The sequence below is a fragment of the Varanus komodoensis genome, unplaced genomic scaffold, assembly GCF_004798865.1.
Source record: "Varanus komodoensis strain SLA01 unplaced genomic scaffold, ASM479886v1 scaffold38, whole genome shotgun sequence".
NCBI lineage: Eukaryota > Metazoa > Chordata > Lepidosauria > Squamata > Varanidae > Varanus > Varanus komodoensis.
In genome coordinates, this window is record NW_025335909.1 from 3,667,680 (window position 1) to 3,685,228 (window position 17,549).

General features: G+C 46.0%; 2 long non-coding RNA genes across 2 annotated transcripts; both read left to right on the forward strand.

Moving 5' to 3' along the window:
* The first annotated feature begins 1,462 nt into the window (after positions 1-1,462).
* Positions 1,463-6,214, forward strand: LOC123028765. Its single transcript, XR_006415756.1, has 3 exons — positions 1,463-1,519; positions 2,291-2,556; positions 5,885-6,214. It is a non-coding gene; the product is annotated as an uncharacterized LOC123028765 (long non-coding RNA).
* A 367-nt stretch (positions 6,215-6,581) lies between these two features.
* On the forward strand, positions 6,582-17,261 carry LOC123028766. The gene is made up of 3 exons (XR_006415757.1): positions 6,582-6,782; positions 14,147-14,331; positions 17,085-17,261. It is a non-coding gene; the product is annotated as an uncharacterized LOC123028766 (long non-coding RNA).
* Positions 17,262-17,549: the final 288 nt, after the last annotated feature.

The following is a 17,549-nucleotide window of genomic DNA, read 5'->3' on the forward strand; positions in this document are numbered from 1 at the left end:
AAAAAGGATATAAATCGAAAAATAAATTAAATAAATAAATTTGTGCTTAGAAAGCAACCCTGGGCAGAAAGATTCAAGGGCCAGAGATGACACCCCTGTGGGCCCAAAGCTTGCAATTCCACAGGCATCTGATGCAAAAGTGACCCTGTGTTTTTTATTTCAGCCAGTGGCCAAGGATGGCTGGCTGGTGGGGCAGAGAGCTTCCCAGAGAATCGGGGCTTCAAATGAAAGAGGGTCAAATGCAACTCTTGCCTGCAGGGGCCGCCACGTGGCACCACCTCGGAGCAGCCTCCTGGGCAGGACCAAGATCCTCCTACAATGGGAACTGCTCCAGTGTCACTGACGCTAGTCTTGCAGGGCCCCAGATGAATGGGGGAATTGCATGTATGAAATAGCAGAGGCCCCTGTCCTTTTCCGTTAGCCATGCACTGAATCTCATGCTGCTCTGGTGCCAAAGGGCATAGAAATGTAATAACAACAACAACAACAACAACAACAACAACAACAACAACAATAACAACAATGTCGATATTAAGATAGTGCACACATTCAATATCCTGAAACGGCTCGCTCGGCTGAGAAGGGCTCCTGAAGGGTCTGCTGAACTCATGCTTCCCTCAAAAGCATCCATGCTCAGGGTTGTGTATTTATGCACTGCAGTGGACACAAGGTGCCCTGCAGGTGGTGAACACGTCCAAAATGTTCCCATCCCATGGAGGTTTGGGCATGTTGCTTCTCTGTCCCTTATGCAGAGGCATTGGGCTAAATTTATGGTTGGTATCAAAGGTTTGCCTCTGACATAGAATCAGCCTGTTCTTTTCTGTCTAGAGCAGAGGTGCAGAACCTCAGGCCCAAGGGATCAATCCTGCCCACCAGGGCTCCCAGAATGCAATGCCCCTTCCCTTAGCCTCACCCCCTTCTCCTCACTCATCAACTCTTTTCTTGGTCTGCTAACCTTTTCCCCCTTTTTGCCCACCCCAAAATGGTGAAAGTCCTCGCCTGAGGTTCAGAGACTGCCAGAAAAAGCTTTCCTCTAAAATATTTGGCATTTCTCAAAAGCTGTGGGAGAGAAATATTAAGGTAACATTAGCAACCTCGTATAAAGAAAACTTGTATAAAATGTTTTATAGATGGTAACTGTCGCCAAATAGATTAGCTAAGATGTTTCCAAATATGTCAAATGGATGTTGGAAATGTAAACATAAATTGGGTACTTTTTCTCATATGTGGTGGACTTGCGATAACGTGAAAAAGTATTGGATTAAAATACATAAATGGCTCGAGGAAACGTTAAAAAAACCCTTAGCTTTTAAACCTGAAGTTTTTTTATTAGGCATTATACTGGAGGACACTAGTAAACAAGAAATGTATTTGATTTTGCATGTAATCACTGCGGCGAGGATTGCATTCGCTCAACACTGGAAAAGTGAAGAACTACCCACTGATGAACTGATTTTAAAAAAGATCCTGGACTGTGCAGAAATGGATAGATTGACTTCATCATTGAAGGAGAAGGAAGGTACTGACTTCTGTCAAACTTGGGACTTTTTATTATTGTCTAGAGAAACAGGACTTTGCATAGATTTAAATATGTTTTTAAGTTATTATAAATGGAAAAAGAAGGGTGTGGGGGCTGACCCAGCAGGCTCGATATTTTTGATGATGGATGTTGTTTGTAGTTTTCTTTTTGTTTTTTTAGGATTATAATTTCAAATAACACTCAAATAAAATAGTTGGCATTTCTGCCTTGTTTGGGGGTTTGCCCTGCCCCTTAGCATTCAGTCCTGCCCACTAATCATATTTGTCCCTCAAAAGCTTCTCTGGAACGGACACTCCGCATCCCCGCCCCAGACTATGATGCGTGAATTATCAGCCACAAATATCAGAGAAAACCTGTCGGTGTGTCGCGGATCCTGAGTCCTGCGCTCCACACTGTATTGTAGTGGCACTTCTCTTTTTCCTCCCACCGTAAATTTCCCAGTATTTGCATTTCTCAGTGAGCTACTCCTTTCATCCCAGCCATTGGTATATACAATAGCAAGTGAATGGAAGTATGGGTGAATGCATTCAAAAGCAGCCTGGCACAGAAATAGATACCTTCTCTCATCCTTTAATGGGCTTGGCAGGACGACATCTCGCTGGATGGGTGTCCTAGATCTTAACCTGCTCCTCCTTTCTTTTCTTAGATTGGCAGCTGCCTTGCTCACCCCCAGGCATAAAGTCTTCTCATTAGGGGAGGAGGTAGATCTTTAGAAGTGCCATCTTTTATGCTTTTCTTTTTAAATTCTAGCTTCAGAAACGACCTGCTGTGCAGAAATCCAGGCAGGTAGGACCTGGACGTTCCACATCAGTGCGCAACAGAATCTAATGGTTCTGGAGACGACGGTGGCCGTTGTAATCGAATGTCATTGGGAAACCTGTAATGGCTTCAAAGTTTAAACTTGAGGAAGACAGGCCATTTCACCATGGAAAGGAAAAATAAAATCAGCTACCCCTGACAGAGAAGAGCCGTTGGGAAAGTTTAACCATGGAGCAACCGGGACTGAGATTGTTGTGGTGAGAACTGGGGTGTTAACAAGTAGAGCCCCGGGGTTTTCTGCAAAAGGTTGGTGGATATGTCCTTATGCAAGGTTCTGGGAGTGTGCTCCTTCCAGAACAGAATCATTCTCCATTCTCTCTCTCTCTCTCTCTCTCTCTCTCTCTCTCTCTCTCTCTGTTCTCTTTGTTGACTTGTACCCTTTTCAAAACTGCTTTCTTGGCATTTTGGGATGCCTTTTGAAAATGTGCATGCAAACGTGCATTTACTCACCTAGACTAAATTATGAAGATATCTGAGTTTTTCTTTTGCCTTGCTTTGTTTGAAATTGGCTTTGTTTGTTTTGCCAAGCACATTTCCGCACGAATTTTTAGAACATGAATGCAAGTTCAAGAAGATGCCACCTTTCCCCCAAAATTACGTGTAGCCTTGCGTTCACCCTGGAGGTGTGAACAAGGACAAGTGGAGAAAACCATGATGCTAAATGAAGTTTGCATACATCCCTCAGTGTTCCTTGCCTGACTCTTTTTAACTGTTCTCGTGCTTTCTCTGATTAAGGTTCAGACGCAACATGCAGGCATTGCCAAAGATACCTGACTGATCATGTTCATTCCCCATCCCACACAGTTGCTGGTTTTTGGTTTGGTTTTGTTTTTTTTCCACCTTCACATCAATAAAAGAAATTACTTCTCCTGATTAGGATTTTGAGAATGCAATCAGTGCAATTTGCATCCAGTTCCGTTTATTTCCCATGATGGTGGAAATCTCCAGAACAAAACAGTGGGATCGCCACTTCCCTGATTAATCCCACCCTTTGCCTTTCAACCCAGTGAATAATGACAGAATTCAGCTCCTGCTCCATGCCTCTTCTCCACTTCTGTTGTTTCTGGCTTTGAAAAACAAGCATGCAGCCACACACACACACACACACACACACAATGATTTATATCAAGACAGCAGTTTTCATTATTCTTGTTAATTACATCAGCGCTCCAGTTTGGCTTGTGAAATGTAATTGCTCGGAACATAAATCCAGTCTTGCCACTTATGTTCACATATCATTAATATTATTCTGCCCATTCTTATAAAATCTTTATAAAATACACTTATAAATGTACCATTAACCTCCTTGGTTGGAAGGAGAGTTCTTTTTTTCCATATGAAACTTCTACCGTAGGGTCAAAATCTAGATCCAGTCTCTTGAAAGAAAATTCTGGAAGATACAACAGGTTAGATTCCTCAGTGAAATGTCTCCTGCCATATACTCTTTGTTATGTTTCTATATACATATGATTATACGCATAGTCCATCTCACCTCCAGGACATGAATGTATGTCCTTCCTTCCTTTTATCCTCACAATGATTCTGCAAGGTAGGTTAGGCTGAGAATAGTCACTGACCCAAAGGAAGTTTATGGGTGAGCAAGGATTTAAACTTTCAACTCTAACCACTACACCAGCCTGCCTTTCAGTAATAGCAGCAGCAGCTCTATTAGCACAGCTAATGAGAGCACGAACAAAAATAATTACACTTAATACCCTCCAACATGACTAAACAGTATGAATTCTCAAGAGCCTTCAACCCAAGTTGAGGGAGAAGCCTCTGCACATGTAAAGAGTTGAATCCCAACTGGAAACTTCCCTGCATTCCCTCCCTTTCAGTAGGGCTTCTGCCTCCACCCTCATGGTGGTTCTTGCTGCTGGAGAGCAGGATGGTGGGAGCGGCAATGCCTCCTTTCTCCCAATGCCTCCTCACAGGGTTGGGGACTGGGCCTCACACATCCACCCCTCTGCTCCTGAAAACCATCCCATCCCTTCCTAAGCTGGACAGTTCTCATGCTTGGTAACCTTGAAACTTCAAAGACCCCCTCCCCCTGTCCACTCCTGCACCTGCACCGCTTCCTCCTCCTCCTCCTCCTCCTCCTCCTCCTCCAGTGATGAATCTGCAGTGACATCCCAGAGAGATTCACCTGGCACTGACACTTCATCCTTTTCGGTGTCAGGCTAAGATTTTCCCCATTATTTTAAGGCTTGACTATGGTTTTAATGATGGGGTTTTATTGTATAAGAAATTATCTGGCTGCTGTGCTCTATTTTGCTTTTCGTGGGACCGTCCTGAGACCTCAGTAGTGGATGGGATATTTATTTTTATTTATTTATTAAAACATTTTTATGCCGCCCCATTCGCCGAAGCCTCGGGGCGACTTACAACGTTAAGTTAAAAAAAATAATAATTATAAGATATAAAAGTTTTAAATAAATAAATAGCCTGCAATGAGCCTTCGATGGGCCTACCCTGCATCGAAGAAATGAACTTTCGTCTGACATGGCATGGCTCTTCTGAAGTTCTTACAAAAATGGAACACTGATTCCCTGGATCAAGGAGCCAGAAGCAGGGCCAGTCCACAAAACGTCCCTTTGGGGTGGCTGTTTTGCATTTCTGGGGTTTAAAAAGGGACACCAGGGAGAGGCCAGGTTCACACACAGCTTTTGTGTCCATTTCTTGGCCTGGTTGTCCCAGAAGTAGTCCTTCCCCCAAAGTGCTCTTCCCTCCCTGGGAGCACACGGATTAAATTCCAGCTCATACCCAGGCAGTTTGTCTGAGCCCGAGGAGAAAAACGGCACAGCCCTATCAAGAGCTCGCATCCAACCAAGAAGAGCTGTGCTCCTATCATGTCTCTTCTGCTTTGCATGACATCCACGGCATCAGCCCTGCCGGGGCTCCTCCACCCGTTCCATTTCTCAATATTTATCGGCATCGTGCCGATCGTGCTGTCAGCGTTCACGAGGAAGCGATGGGCTGCCATTCCCAGCTCTAACAGTGAGAAACGCTCATGGGTGGGTGGCTTCGAGCAGCACTGCCAACGAGGCGGGGAGAGAGAGCTTGCCGAAGATGACATTTCCAACCAAAATTCCTTTGGACAGAGACCAGAAATGGAGAAACCGAGAAGATCTTGAGGAGGCGAGAGAGAAACGGATGAACTGCCGGGAAAGGAGGAGAGCTAACTGAGTGACCGGCACTGGTCTTGGGCCTTCTAGGAGGCAGGCCAAGGAAAAGGGAAATCCATTAGGTCAGGGCTCAGCAGCTGGAGGCCTCGCTGCCAAGCATGGCCACTCCAGCAGGTGCACGGATGCTTCCCAAGGTCTCATTCTCAAATCGATGGGGAGCATCCCCCTTTTCTCAGACACCTTTTCTTCTGCCTTGGCTTTGTGACTGAATGAGAGAGCCAGTGCAGAATATCTGCAGAGGCTGAGCAAGGATGGATTGAAGGAAGAACAGGGGGAGTGAGCAAGATTGAATGGGGGATTTTTAATGGCTTTTAATGGAATTGGGACTTGTGTTTTACAGCTCCTGAAAAGTTCTGTTCTGCCGGCAATTTGCTCTATGAGGTGCACGTGACTTACTCGATGCGTTCAGAAAATAGACTCCCTACTTCTACAGGCATTAAACTCCCGGGGGACTCTGTGCCCAGCCATAGTAAGTATATTGACTGCAAGCTTAATTGGACTAAATGCTTCAATTTTCTAAAGGCTTCTTCTAATAACAATGGTCTGCAGAAAGTCAATCAAAACATAATTCTCTGCATTATCTCCTAAGAGGGAAAAATACACAAACCTGGATGGCGTCAGTTCTTTAATGCAAATAGAGACACACACTGCGAGCACTCCTTGGTCAGTCTCCTTGCCTGAGAAGTTGTCACCTTCTCCGTTAGGGATGGACAGATTTTATCACAGCAATTCTCTCCATATTCCATGGACTGCCAGGCATTTTTCATTCATAGACAGAACTGGACTTTTTCTTACCAGAAATCTGTCCAACTTGCACTAAACCTTAGTTTTTTCCCAATATTTTAAGATTTGATGTTGTTTTGAAATATGAGTTGTTATTTGATGTTTGATGCTGTGCTTATTGCTGTAATGTCATCCTGAGACCCAGGGAAGGACAGGATAGAAATGTGTTAGATAGATAGACAGACAGACAATTTTCACTAGCACTAAATGGCACTAAATGGCAGGACTGGGCCTGCTCTTTCTTACAGTTCTGGCCCCTAAAGCTGAGGTTCTGCCCCCGCCAATGAATTCTGCGGGTTGACCTTGTATGCCTGTAACTCTAGCAGAATAAAAAGGAGAAATTCAGCGCACAAGAAAAAGAGGACAACCCGGCTGAGTCAGCAGCATGGAAAGCAAGTCCTGTGTGAAAAGGTTGAAGCACTGGAGATATGTAGGATGGAGCAGACACAGCACAGGTACAATATTCCTCTTCCATACCAGAAGGGCGCTCACACTAAAGAGAAGAAGGTGGGAATGAATGATCTGCACCTTCAGAGGGTACAGGCAGTTCCAAAGGACTTCAAGGTTTTGCTTGACCAGCAGAAGCTGTTCAGGAATGGAGGAGCTACTTCCCCCGGCTGGTGGTGGGCTCTCCTTAGCAGCAGACTCCACTGGACCTGGGGACCCAGAAGCTCCAGTCTGGCCCTCTGGGATTCCCTAGCAGGCCATAACCCTGTGGCCTGGCCTCACCCACCTTTCCCCACTGCCTGTGAGCTGAAGAGTTTCCAGCTTTTGCATGGCTTGCCCCACTTGGATTGTAAAAGATAAACATGTGTCCCCTTAGGCTTGACACCCCAGGCTGAAGGAGTTCCCCGCCCCCAACACATGCTCGGTCTCCCACACCAAGCAATGGCTTGAACTTAGCAGTCTACAGCAGCAATGACCAGAAAGTAGGTCCTCTGATAGTTCGAACTTCAGGTCCTGCGAGGATCGCCAGTGCTCAGAAATTCTGGAAGCTGAAGCCCCAAACTGCTGGTGATCCACCTGCCGTCCCTCCACTCTGCTAGAATTTGTCCAGCATTAGGACTCCACTCCTTAGCAACTTTCACTGCAAATTCAGTCAGGTGCTTACTCATTTATTTTTCAACCAATTCCCCTTTAGCTTACAATTATATATGAAGGTGCACATTCATCACTATCAAAGTAGGTGTCTATGTGCATGTATGTGTGTGATACATTACGCTCAGCTGGCTGGGAGCAATGGCATGATTGCACCATTTTATAAGCATCGAAATTCTTTCCTCCGAGCAGAATTCATTTGCATGGGTAATGAGTCATTATTACTTTTTCACTATGTTCTACTTACTGGAAACAATGGTTGGACAGAGTTTAGGGATGCCTGATGTAAAACAGATCAAAAGAGGAGCAATGACCTGTACATGTTCGCCTTTATTTTGAAGTCATTTTCTTTTTCTTATCCTTTTTGGAAATAGCTTTTCGTTCTCCCCACCTTCCACCACTTTCCGTCTCTCACTGATGACTGTGCTGAGTGTGGCTGGTGAGCCAAAATGGCATCACCATGCCAATAGAATCAGAAATAAAAACTAGAGAGAAAACATCCACCCATAAGAGAGGAGGAAGCTCCAAGACAGCTCTGACCATGGCCAGTGATGGTGCTGCATATGCCTCCTGCCTGCACAACTGCTGGCAGGAGAACAGAAAACCTGGGAGATGCAGGGAAACATAGATCGCAGCCATCTCCGCTGCAACATTTTGTTGCAGATTCCTGCTGATCTCCGACCAAGGAGGATCGCCAATTTCAGAACAACCAGCATCTTCCTTCACTCTACAGTGCATCACTTCGAGCCTTTCCTCTTGCGGCATTATAGAAAAATCAAGGTTTTGTGAATAATCCATGCGTGTAAGGCTCCCACACTGGTCTATGCCCTGCTCTTGTTCGATCTTCGAACAAGCAACATGCTCCGGCGCCAGAAATGGAGAGACCCAAGCTTGATTGGTGGAGATCATGCCATGCACAGACTTGATGAGTGGGCAGCCTGACAACCTGACAACAGTTTGCACTACAGAGCCCATCAGCACCAGGCAACACGGCCCATGGTCAGGGATTATGGGAGTTACATTCCAACACGCAAGAAGGCTACCAGGTTACCTGCCCTGGTGCACAGAGAAGGATGAAGAAGAAACCACTCATCAAGAAGAAGAAGAAAAATGTGGGAAGGATGCTAAGAGAGTTGGACAGGAGCTGCCACAACTTGATTATGAATTCACCCCAGGCTGCGTCTGTCTTGGAACCCAGCGTGCTTGCAGAGGTTTTCAGCATTCCGACTTCACGGCGTGAGCCTTGTTCTTTCCCTGGTGGAGGAATGGTCGAACGTGGAAAGTGAACTTGGATTCTCCGGTGTTTAGCACTGCTGCACACACAACGGGGAGTTGACCTTTCAGAAATTGAGACACAATGCCAGTGGATCACACTGCCGTGTAAGACAGCCGTGCTACTTTAGCACTCGTCTAGATGTGTGAAATTATGAATTCGCTCGGAGTTCTTGCTACCATTTGGAAGCTGGCTTGTTGATACAGTTTCCCCCACAACCTGCAAGATGTCCATGCCCAGTCTTTTTATTTTTCTGCACCCTTGAGAATGGCTGGCTTGAAAGATGCGCAAACACACTCCGACCCTCTTTTCCTCCAGCTTTGCTGAAATTGGTCTGAGGTTAAGTTGGAAGCATCCCAAGTTAGCTTCTTGAATCCACGGATGAGATTCCATCTGTGTCTGTTGCTTGATCAGGTCATCTAATATCTTAGTTATTTGTAAAGGCTCCCTTTGTAATGAGCTGCATCATGTGAATTTGAAACTCTGCCTCGCATTCCAAGTGGAAATAACATTACAAAGAGACTTGCAAACTCTGGTTTTCCTGTACCTTTTGGGCTGGCTTGCTTTCCCTCCCTACAGCAACATGAGAAGGTGCCACAAAGAATTAGCCATATCAACACATGAGTTTGGGGGTTACATGAATCCAGCCTGGGGGATGATAGAATAGCACCCTTAGTTGTTCAGTTTCTAGACTGCCCAAAAGCCGAAACGCTCAGGGTAGCTTACAACCTTAAGTCAATACATACAACACTATGATAAAAGATAAGGATCCAACCTTTTAAAGTCAAATAGAAAACCAGAGTGAGCCCCAGCAGCATAAAGATCTACAGATGCAACACCATATTTAAAGACAGCATATTTTAAGAGTGCAATCTTGGGCAAGCCTAGTCAGAAGGACAAAAAAACACATCTTCCAGTAGGCTGGCAGGGGAAGATGGGTGTTGTAGATTCCCCCCCCCCCCATCAAAGCATGCGTAACATTGTGCCCTAATGATTTTAAGTGCCTGGGAGAATCAAAGGGGTTTCAACCAGTGCCAAAAAGATCACAACACTGGAGACAGAGAGGCCATGGTGCCATGGCGAAAAAGGCCCTGCTCTTAGGAGAAACACACCTCATTTTGTTTGCTCCAAAACAGCTGGAGGAGAACCTCTGAAGGATACATTCGGCTGCTACTTCCTGATCTGTTTTCTACTTGGCTGCCTTTAGACCTCAGCTTCTGGCCCAGGAGTCTGGGACAGGCATTGCTAAATGTCCAAAATTCTGGCCTCAGGCAAGTCTAACATCAGATTTTTTCCAATCAGCAATTACGTGATGTGTCATTCTGATTTCTTTTTCCTCGTCACACACACACCCCTCCCTAGTCCTCTCTTACCTATTTTTTTTCCTTTTGGGACAGGAGGATGTGCTAATTTTCCACTCCATATAATATTTTATGAACACCCCATAAAATGTGGATTCCAGTTGCAGTGTTAAATGTCAACAAGTCCAACCGAAAATGAAAATTGATTAGGCATGAATTAATATTCTGATGTATAACTGACATTTGTGAGAAAAGCCGTGTTCATTGATATCTAATTTGCTACAGTTAATTTGCTCAATGCCAATTAGAAGCATGGATGTTCCTTATCATCTCCTTCTATTATTATCCAAAATCTCATTACACATTTTTATCTTCATTGCTTATGTAACGATGGCTTAATTACATGGCAACTAAATTTATACCCCGGTTGTGCTGTCAGCCTCTTTAAGTTGGCATTCTCTGATCAACAATGGATAATTGCCATGCACTCCTTTTAACGTACACAAATGATAGGTCCCATTTATGATAGGTCCCATTTAAGGTGAAGAGACCATCAGAGGTGAGATCAAACTCCAGGAAAGAAAAAAGATACAGAAAGCGTTTTAAAAGCAACGGATATGCCCATTTCTTCATCAACATCATAGGATGCTGAATCATACCAGAAGCGAGGCCAACTGAAAGCAAGGAGACTCAAGTTAAACATGACTGTGTTGATTTCAGTGGGTCTGTTTTATCTATATTTGGAGGCAATCCAGAATAGTATATATTTCTCTGATTCCCTCTCTTGTTTCTACTAATACACCCTGTTCTTTAATCCCTTTCCCTGGTAAATTGCTACTCCTTGTCCTGCATAATTGCTTTTCTCTCTGTCCTGACTTCTTCTGTGAGGCAGCAAAAAGTACCATCCTATTTAGCCAGTAATGATAATTAACTAAAAGCTTTTCTCTGTGAGGCATTTATGCATGCTTAGATTCCTGACTCATGCTGGATCACTTCTGCTTTTCCAGAACATTTTTTCAAATGAAGTATTAAACTATAACAGGAGAAATGGCACACCTTTGCCTGGTTTAGTTGTGCTATTCCACTATCACCTGGCTCCACCTAGTGGTTTTATTCTGGAATAGCAGGATATGAAAAGCTCTGAATGCAGACCTCAATGAAACCAAAACCAGATACAGTGATTACTAGCCTCGTATAAAGAAAGGCTTTCAGCTACAGGAAAGGGATTTTAGACTTTTAGAAGTGGGGCGGAACTCACACAAAACCTGGGAAACTGTCAAACACTCAAAGGAAAAACGGTGGTTCCAAGGGAAAGCTTGCACGGCAACTTCTTCCCGCACTGCTCTAGTAGACAGATAGTCTTTCTCTTGACCAGGAGCCCTCATCTTAGCAATCTGGACACTGGCACATCCTCTCCCTTTCCTCCTTCAAGTGTAAGAATACGAAGACCTCAGATAAAGGAATTAATTTACCATGAATCAGAGAACCACATTTAGTTGGGTGACCACTGATTTGGCACCATGCGGCCCTGAAATCAAGAGTTCAGAGACCGGAGTGGTGTTTGTCCTATGCCAGCAGGCTGTCGTCTCCGAAAGATGCTCTTCCCTTGGTCAAGTTCTCTTTAAGACTCCTGAAGGCTGACAGAAGACGATCAATATTTTGCAGCAGATGGGTTGTCAAAGGATATCGTTTCTGAAAGCAACAGGGCTCTTTTGCTCAATACCTTTTGGTCGAAAAATTTACTCAGAATGGCAAGATGTGTTCTTCTCTTATTCTGACTCTGACAACGTTTGTAACATCTTCCTGCAAGATATGACCTACTTGTAGCAAAGCGCGGTCAATAACAATTACCTTCTGTCTCTTGTATCATCTGATGGTTTGTGCCAAAAATATCTCCTGTTTCCTCTCTCTCTCCACCTCTCCCTCCCTCCCTCTCTCTCATTCTGTTCCAAAGATCCTGATTGGGCATGTGGAAAGTTGAAAGGAATGTTTTAAAAACCTCTCCTTTTATTAATTTGGTCCTGTGGAAGCCAAGATTCTCTGAGTCAGGTTCAGCCATCTCAGAGATGACGATGCCATGGAAAAGCTAAGGCTAAGCTTCCATCCTGGCAGATGGAAAACGCTGCCCATGGTCTGGAGAATGGCTGAGAAGGTCACCAGTTGGCTTCCTTGTCTTGCTGTCCCAAGCCAGACAATGGTCAGCTGAAGCACTAGGACTGCAGAAATGGAGAGGAAGGTGGGAGGAAGCTCTGAAGCAGGGGTTCAAAACCTCAGCTCCAGCAGGCAAATCCAACCTTCCGGGTTCCCCAGATCACTCCAACTCCCTTTCCCACCTGCCAAGTCTTTGTCCATTTCCTGGTTTTGATGGAGTCTCTCTCCTTTTCTCAAAGGTTGAAATGCCTCTCCTAAGGTTTCATTACTGGCAGTAAAAGCATTAAACCTTAATAGGCTGATCCCCTGAGAAAGCCAATCTGGTATTGTGGTTCAGAGTGTTTGACTGGGGCTCTGGAGATCCAGAGCCACGTCCCCACTTGGCCATGAAGGTCACAGGATGATTTTGGGCCAGTCCCTGCCTCTCAGCCTGGCCTACCTCACAGGGTCGTTGAGAGGATGAAAGGAGGAGCAAGAAGATTTGTAACATGCCTTGCGTTCCCTGCAAGAGATAGAAAGAAGGGGCCTACAAGTAATGTAAACAGCTCCACTGTTACTTAGTGGTGTGCTCCGTTGGTGGAATGCATCGTCTGAAGGACAATACTGATTCACAGACTCATAGCAGAGTAATGCTGGAAGGGGCCAATAAACACATTGGTCCAACCTACTGACCACCCTTCCCACATCTTCAGAACTCTTAATTCCTAGAAAAGAGTGGCAAAACAGCTCTCCTTGCTTCTCCCGTTACATTCCAGGATTCTTGTATGTTCTCACGGGGTGCTGGTTTTGAGGATGAGCAATCCCATATACATGAGACCTCAAGTGCGGGCAGACGCGCTTAAGCGACTCGCACACAAGGAGCTTTTGCCTCGAAGAGATGTCAAAACTGGTTCACCATTGTTCTGTCTGAGTAATTTAATTTCCTTTGCGGTGTTTATTAAGGGCAAGGAAGAAGTAACATTCTCTGGCATAATTGAAGCAAATCCCAGCAAGACAAGGGAGGATAACGAAACCTCCCAGTCTCAGAATGTCAGATTCATACTGATGATGCACCGAGAACAAATATGTTCCTTCTGTGGAAAGCCAATTTACCCACTGAGCTCATTAACCTGTGAAGTTCAGCAATCCTGTTTTATCTTTGCTACATTCGTATCTTTTAAAAAATGGGTTTCAGCTCCTGCAGTGGTGCTGAGGAGAGGAAAAGATTCTTGCAACATGCTGCATTGCTGTTTGATTTAGTGGGCAGCTATGCGAAATTCGGGGCAGAGGACAGAATTTTCCCCATCCATTTGAGCCCCACCTGAACCCGGCATGATACGGACTGGCTGGTCCACTGCTGTTTTGTCAGAGGAATCCATCCCTTTCTGAACCTAAACAAAAAACAAACCAACCAAATAACCCCTCGCCCAACTCTTCATGCAAGTCCCTTTTGTGGAAGGGGGACTCTCGCAGCTTCTATTGCTGCAGGGGAACATGGGAAGTGGAGTTCTGAAGACTCCTACATCAGTCTACGGAGCCATGAGGTGAAGGTGGCCAGGTGTGACCTTCCTGGCAGGGTCGGGGAAGCAGCACAGCTCGCCATTCCTCCTGCTCAGCCCCCTGATGCAGCTGCACCCAGCCACGTGATGGGGGGGGGGGCGCCCCTGCAAAAGACAGTGACACAGATGTGAAACAGATTCATCAGTTCATCCTTTTTAGAAGAGACAAAGGCGTCTGGCAAACAAGCACTAGTTGCACCCTCCAGCAAAGAGGCATCCTGAACCATGCAACCTATTTAGACACCACAGAAGGGTGTTTCTTTTAAAACCCCAGACCTTTCCTTACAAGACCAGATTCAACCTTCTTGGCTTCTCATCCACATACTCTTGGATTTTGCACTTTAAAAGCCCTGCCATTGATCCTGGGGAGGCACAAGCCTCAGTTAATGAACTGTGTCATCATCTCGCTTGGGGTTTTTCATTTCTTTCCCTCCTCCCTGGTTCTTTCCTTCCTCCAGGCACCTCAGCCCGCATGCTCTCGGATTTGGTGGATGTCTTCAAGAATTCATCACCTTTCATTTTCATCTATTCTGCTAAGAATGATGTGTTTGACAGCCAAAAACTGGCCGTGCAATGCAAGCTGCCTTAGAGAGCGCAGTGCCATGCATCTCCCGGATGTCAGTCGTACGTCTCTGCAAATAGGGTGAGCATGATAGAACCGTAGATGGATATGGTGGTGGGTTCTTTTTTCTTTTTTAAGAGTGTAGAAGATGAGAAATTGAGGGAAATGTGGAAGAACCAAGGGAAATGAAAATGCAAGTGCTTCAGCTGTTGCTCTTTTCCAGAGATGGTCCCAGATGTCTTCTCCTTGTCACTGGAGGAGAAATGTCCCTATGATCATATTTGGGGGGGGGGGTTATACAGCATCCAACCGCTGTATCCAAGGGATGCCCCCCCAGGGATGCAGGGATGCTAACTCGGGCGCCGTGCACCTATTTTTTTCTTTGGAAATGTGCAGTCTCCTTGCAGATATAAAGAGTAAGGGGGAGACATTGCGGGCCATGTGCTTATGCTTTGCCTTGGAGGTAATCTTGGTCTGTTTCTTGGCCTCCGTTCTTCTTGGATGTAAATGTTTTCCCCTTATGGGAACTGCAATGACCTTTTGCTAATTCTGCAAAATCTTTGCCTGACTGGCTTCATTTGGATGCTCACATCCGGCAAGCATCAGCTAATGAAGAATGTTCTCTGCCCAGGGCAGCGGGCACATTCTCCGCTTACCACCTGGCCTCACCCCGGAACAAGCAGGAACAGGCAAAGATGGACTTCAGCCGGGGTTCTTGTTTTGCCATGGGATTCCCTGGAATCCTAGCAGTCCTGTGGCCCTGGGATGCCAGCAGCCACTCTCGGTGCTGCAGAAGGAGTCGTGCTGCCTGCCCCTCCAGGGTGCAAATGCACCCCAGAGAGGTAAAGGGGGCGTGTCAATGGGGAAGAAAGAAGAGGCACCCGGGACAGTATCTGTGTGCCAATTCTACCTTCACGCCAGCCTCCTTCCCCTTGTATGGGCATCTGTACAGCATGCATGGCTTGGCGACTCCCATGCTGGACTGTGGCCATTGGAAGGACGTGGGAGTCTCAAGAGCAGGTGGCCCTGGATTGTGCTTTTTCTGTATTGTAACGATGAGCTCAGTTCTCAAAGTAGGCTTTGAAAGTAGGGGCTCTAGGAAACGTGCTGGGATCTTGAATGGCAGCAGATGGCTTCGCTCAGGCAAACTGTGTTGTTAGTTTGCACTCCTTGCAAAACCACTCAGGAGAATTTTAAGTGGTTTCTTCAAAGCATCAAGCATCCTTCCCTAACTTGTTACCCCCCCCCCCCCAGGACTACAGCTCCCCTCAGCTCCACCTGGTACAGCCAATGGAAATACAGACAGAAAGGGAAAATATAGGTGCTGGGTCCTTATAACTAAAAACTGGCATAGAAAAAGCTTACTGCCCTACCTTGATAGCTGGGCATTGCTCCTTGTTTTTAATGGGATATAGGTCATTGTTTAAGAGAAGGAGCCACACCTACTTGCTAAAGACTCGGTTGCACCTTCCTTAAAGCAACTTCCCACTGGGATGCAGGCGTGCATGATAATACTGTGCAGCCTTCATCTTTTCCAACAGTGAAACCAGCCAGGGGATCCAGTGGCCAGTGAATCCAGCCCCTGCCCCTCTTTGGCTACAACAAGCAGGAGGATGGAAGTCAGTTCTCCAAGTTGCTTCTGCAGGCAGGGAGAGAGGGAAGGAAAATAGTCTCTTTTCAACAGGAAGGGAAGTTTGCAAGCTCAATTAAATTGAGCTAATTAAAAAGGCTGTTGGAGGGGTGTGTGGAAAGCAAAGATGTTTCTTTGTGCAACCATTTTTTATTAAGGTTTCAGGCCCTGTCTCCTAATAAATAAGGCAGAGAGATAAATTGAGAGAGAACAATTAACAAAATGTGATGATTCACTCCCGCGAGCTTTTAAACAGTTTATCTAATCTTTATTCACAATGTAAATGCTCTTATACATCATGGCAGCAGCAAGTTAATTCAACCGTTTAGACCGTGCACCAACTCAAGAGCACATCACATGGTCATTTATCCCTTTTCATATGGCTGTGCTCACCGGGTGAACATGTTGTGAGGATAGTTACATAGTGCAGACCCCTGGAAAACCATTGCATGCTTATTTATTTATTTATATTGTGATTTATATCCTGCCTTTTTCCTACAAAGGACTCAAGGCAGCATACATCATCTCTCCTCCTCCATCGTCTCCCCACAACAACAACCCTGTGAGGTAGGTTGGGCTGAGAGTCTGAAACTGGCCCAAAGTCACCCAGTTGGCTCCATGGCCGAGCGGGGACTCGAACCCAGATCCTCTGAGCCCCAGCCCCATGCTCTTAGCCACTACGCCACACTGGCTTCTCCTCTCTGAAATTAAATGTAGGATCCAGAGCCCAAGGTTGGTTTCACCCTCCCATGCACGATCGGCACCCACAGCCACGTTCCAGCTTGCAGTCTCTGGCTCCCATAAAAATGAACGGGAGCGATGCCATAGGACGGATGTGTTGAATTCCAGGTCAGTGAGTCACGTCCAGCACTCCAGGGCCCCCCTTGCCCTTCTAACCTTTTAGAATAGGTGGAACTGATGCCAAAGTCAGAGGGGGAAAACCTGATCCCCTGTTGCACCATCTACTGTGTCACGGAATTTTTCAAAAGTGAAATGTGCTTCTCCGAAGCCCCATCCTTCTCTCAGCATTTTACCTTTTCCCCCAATATCTACTTACCCATTTGAGCAGTTCAGGCTGATCGATACTGCTCTCCCTTCTAATGGCATCCATAAATCAGATTCTTTATAAAAGGCTAAAACCCAGCCTGGGCTAAATCCCAGAGCTGTTAATCTTGGCTACTCTATCATTTGTTCACATGGAAAGATGAAGTAAGAAATGAGGAGGTGGTGTTGAACTTGGTGCCCTGAAAATGAGGAATCCTGGCTGGTGTGGGAGCTCCCGTGCCTATGCAGACCAGACCCCAGCCAGAACCATCGTGTGTATTCACTCCCAGCCACACCTGCATCACATGCAGAAGGTCGTAGGTGCTGTTTCTCCTGGGAAAGACGCAGGTGAGTGGCTTCCTGTCTGTCTTGACAATGCTAACATGATAGCGGTAGCTTCAGGTGGAGGATCAGGGCCACAACTCAGGTCAAGCACATGCTTTGCGTGAGGAAGGTGCCTGGTTCAGTGCCCAGCATGCCCTGTGGGCCTGGGAATGGGCATGCTGGCTGGCTGGCAGGATGCATGCTGTAGCCATGACTTCCGAAGAGTGCCAGCTGGGGGAAGGGGGGGCTCCAGGGCTTTGCGAGCCTTGCCAGGGAACTCTCAAGGGCCCCTCCCCATCCA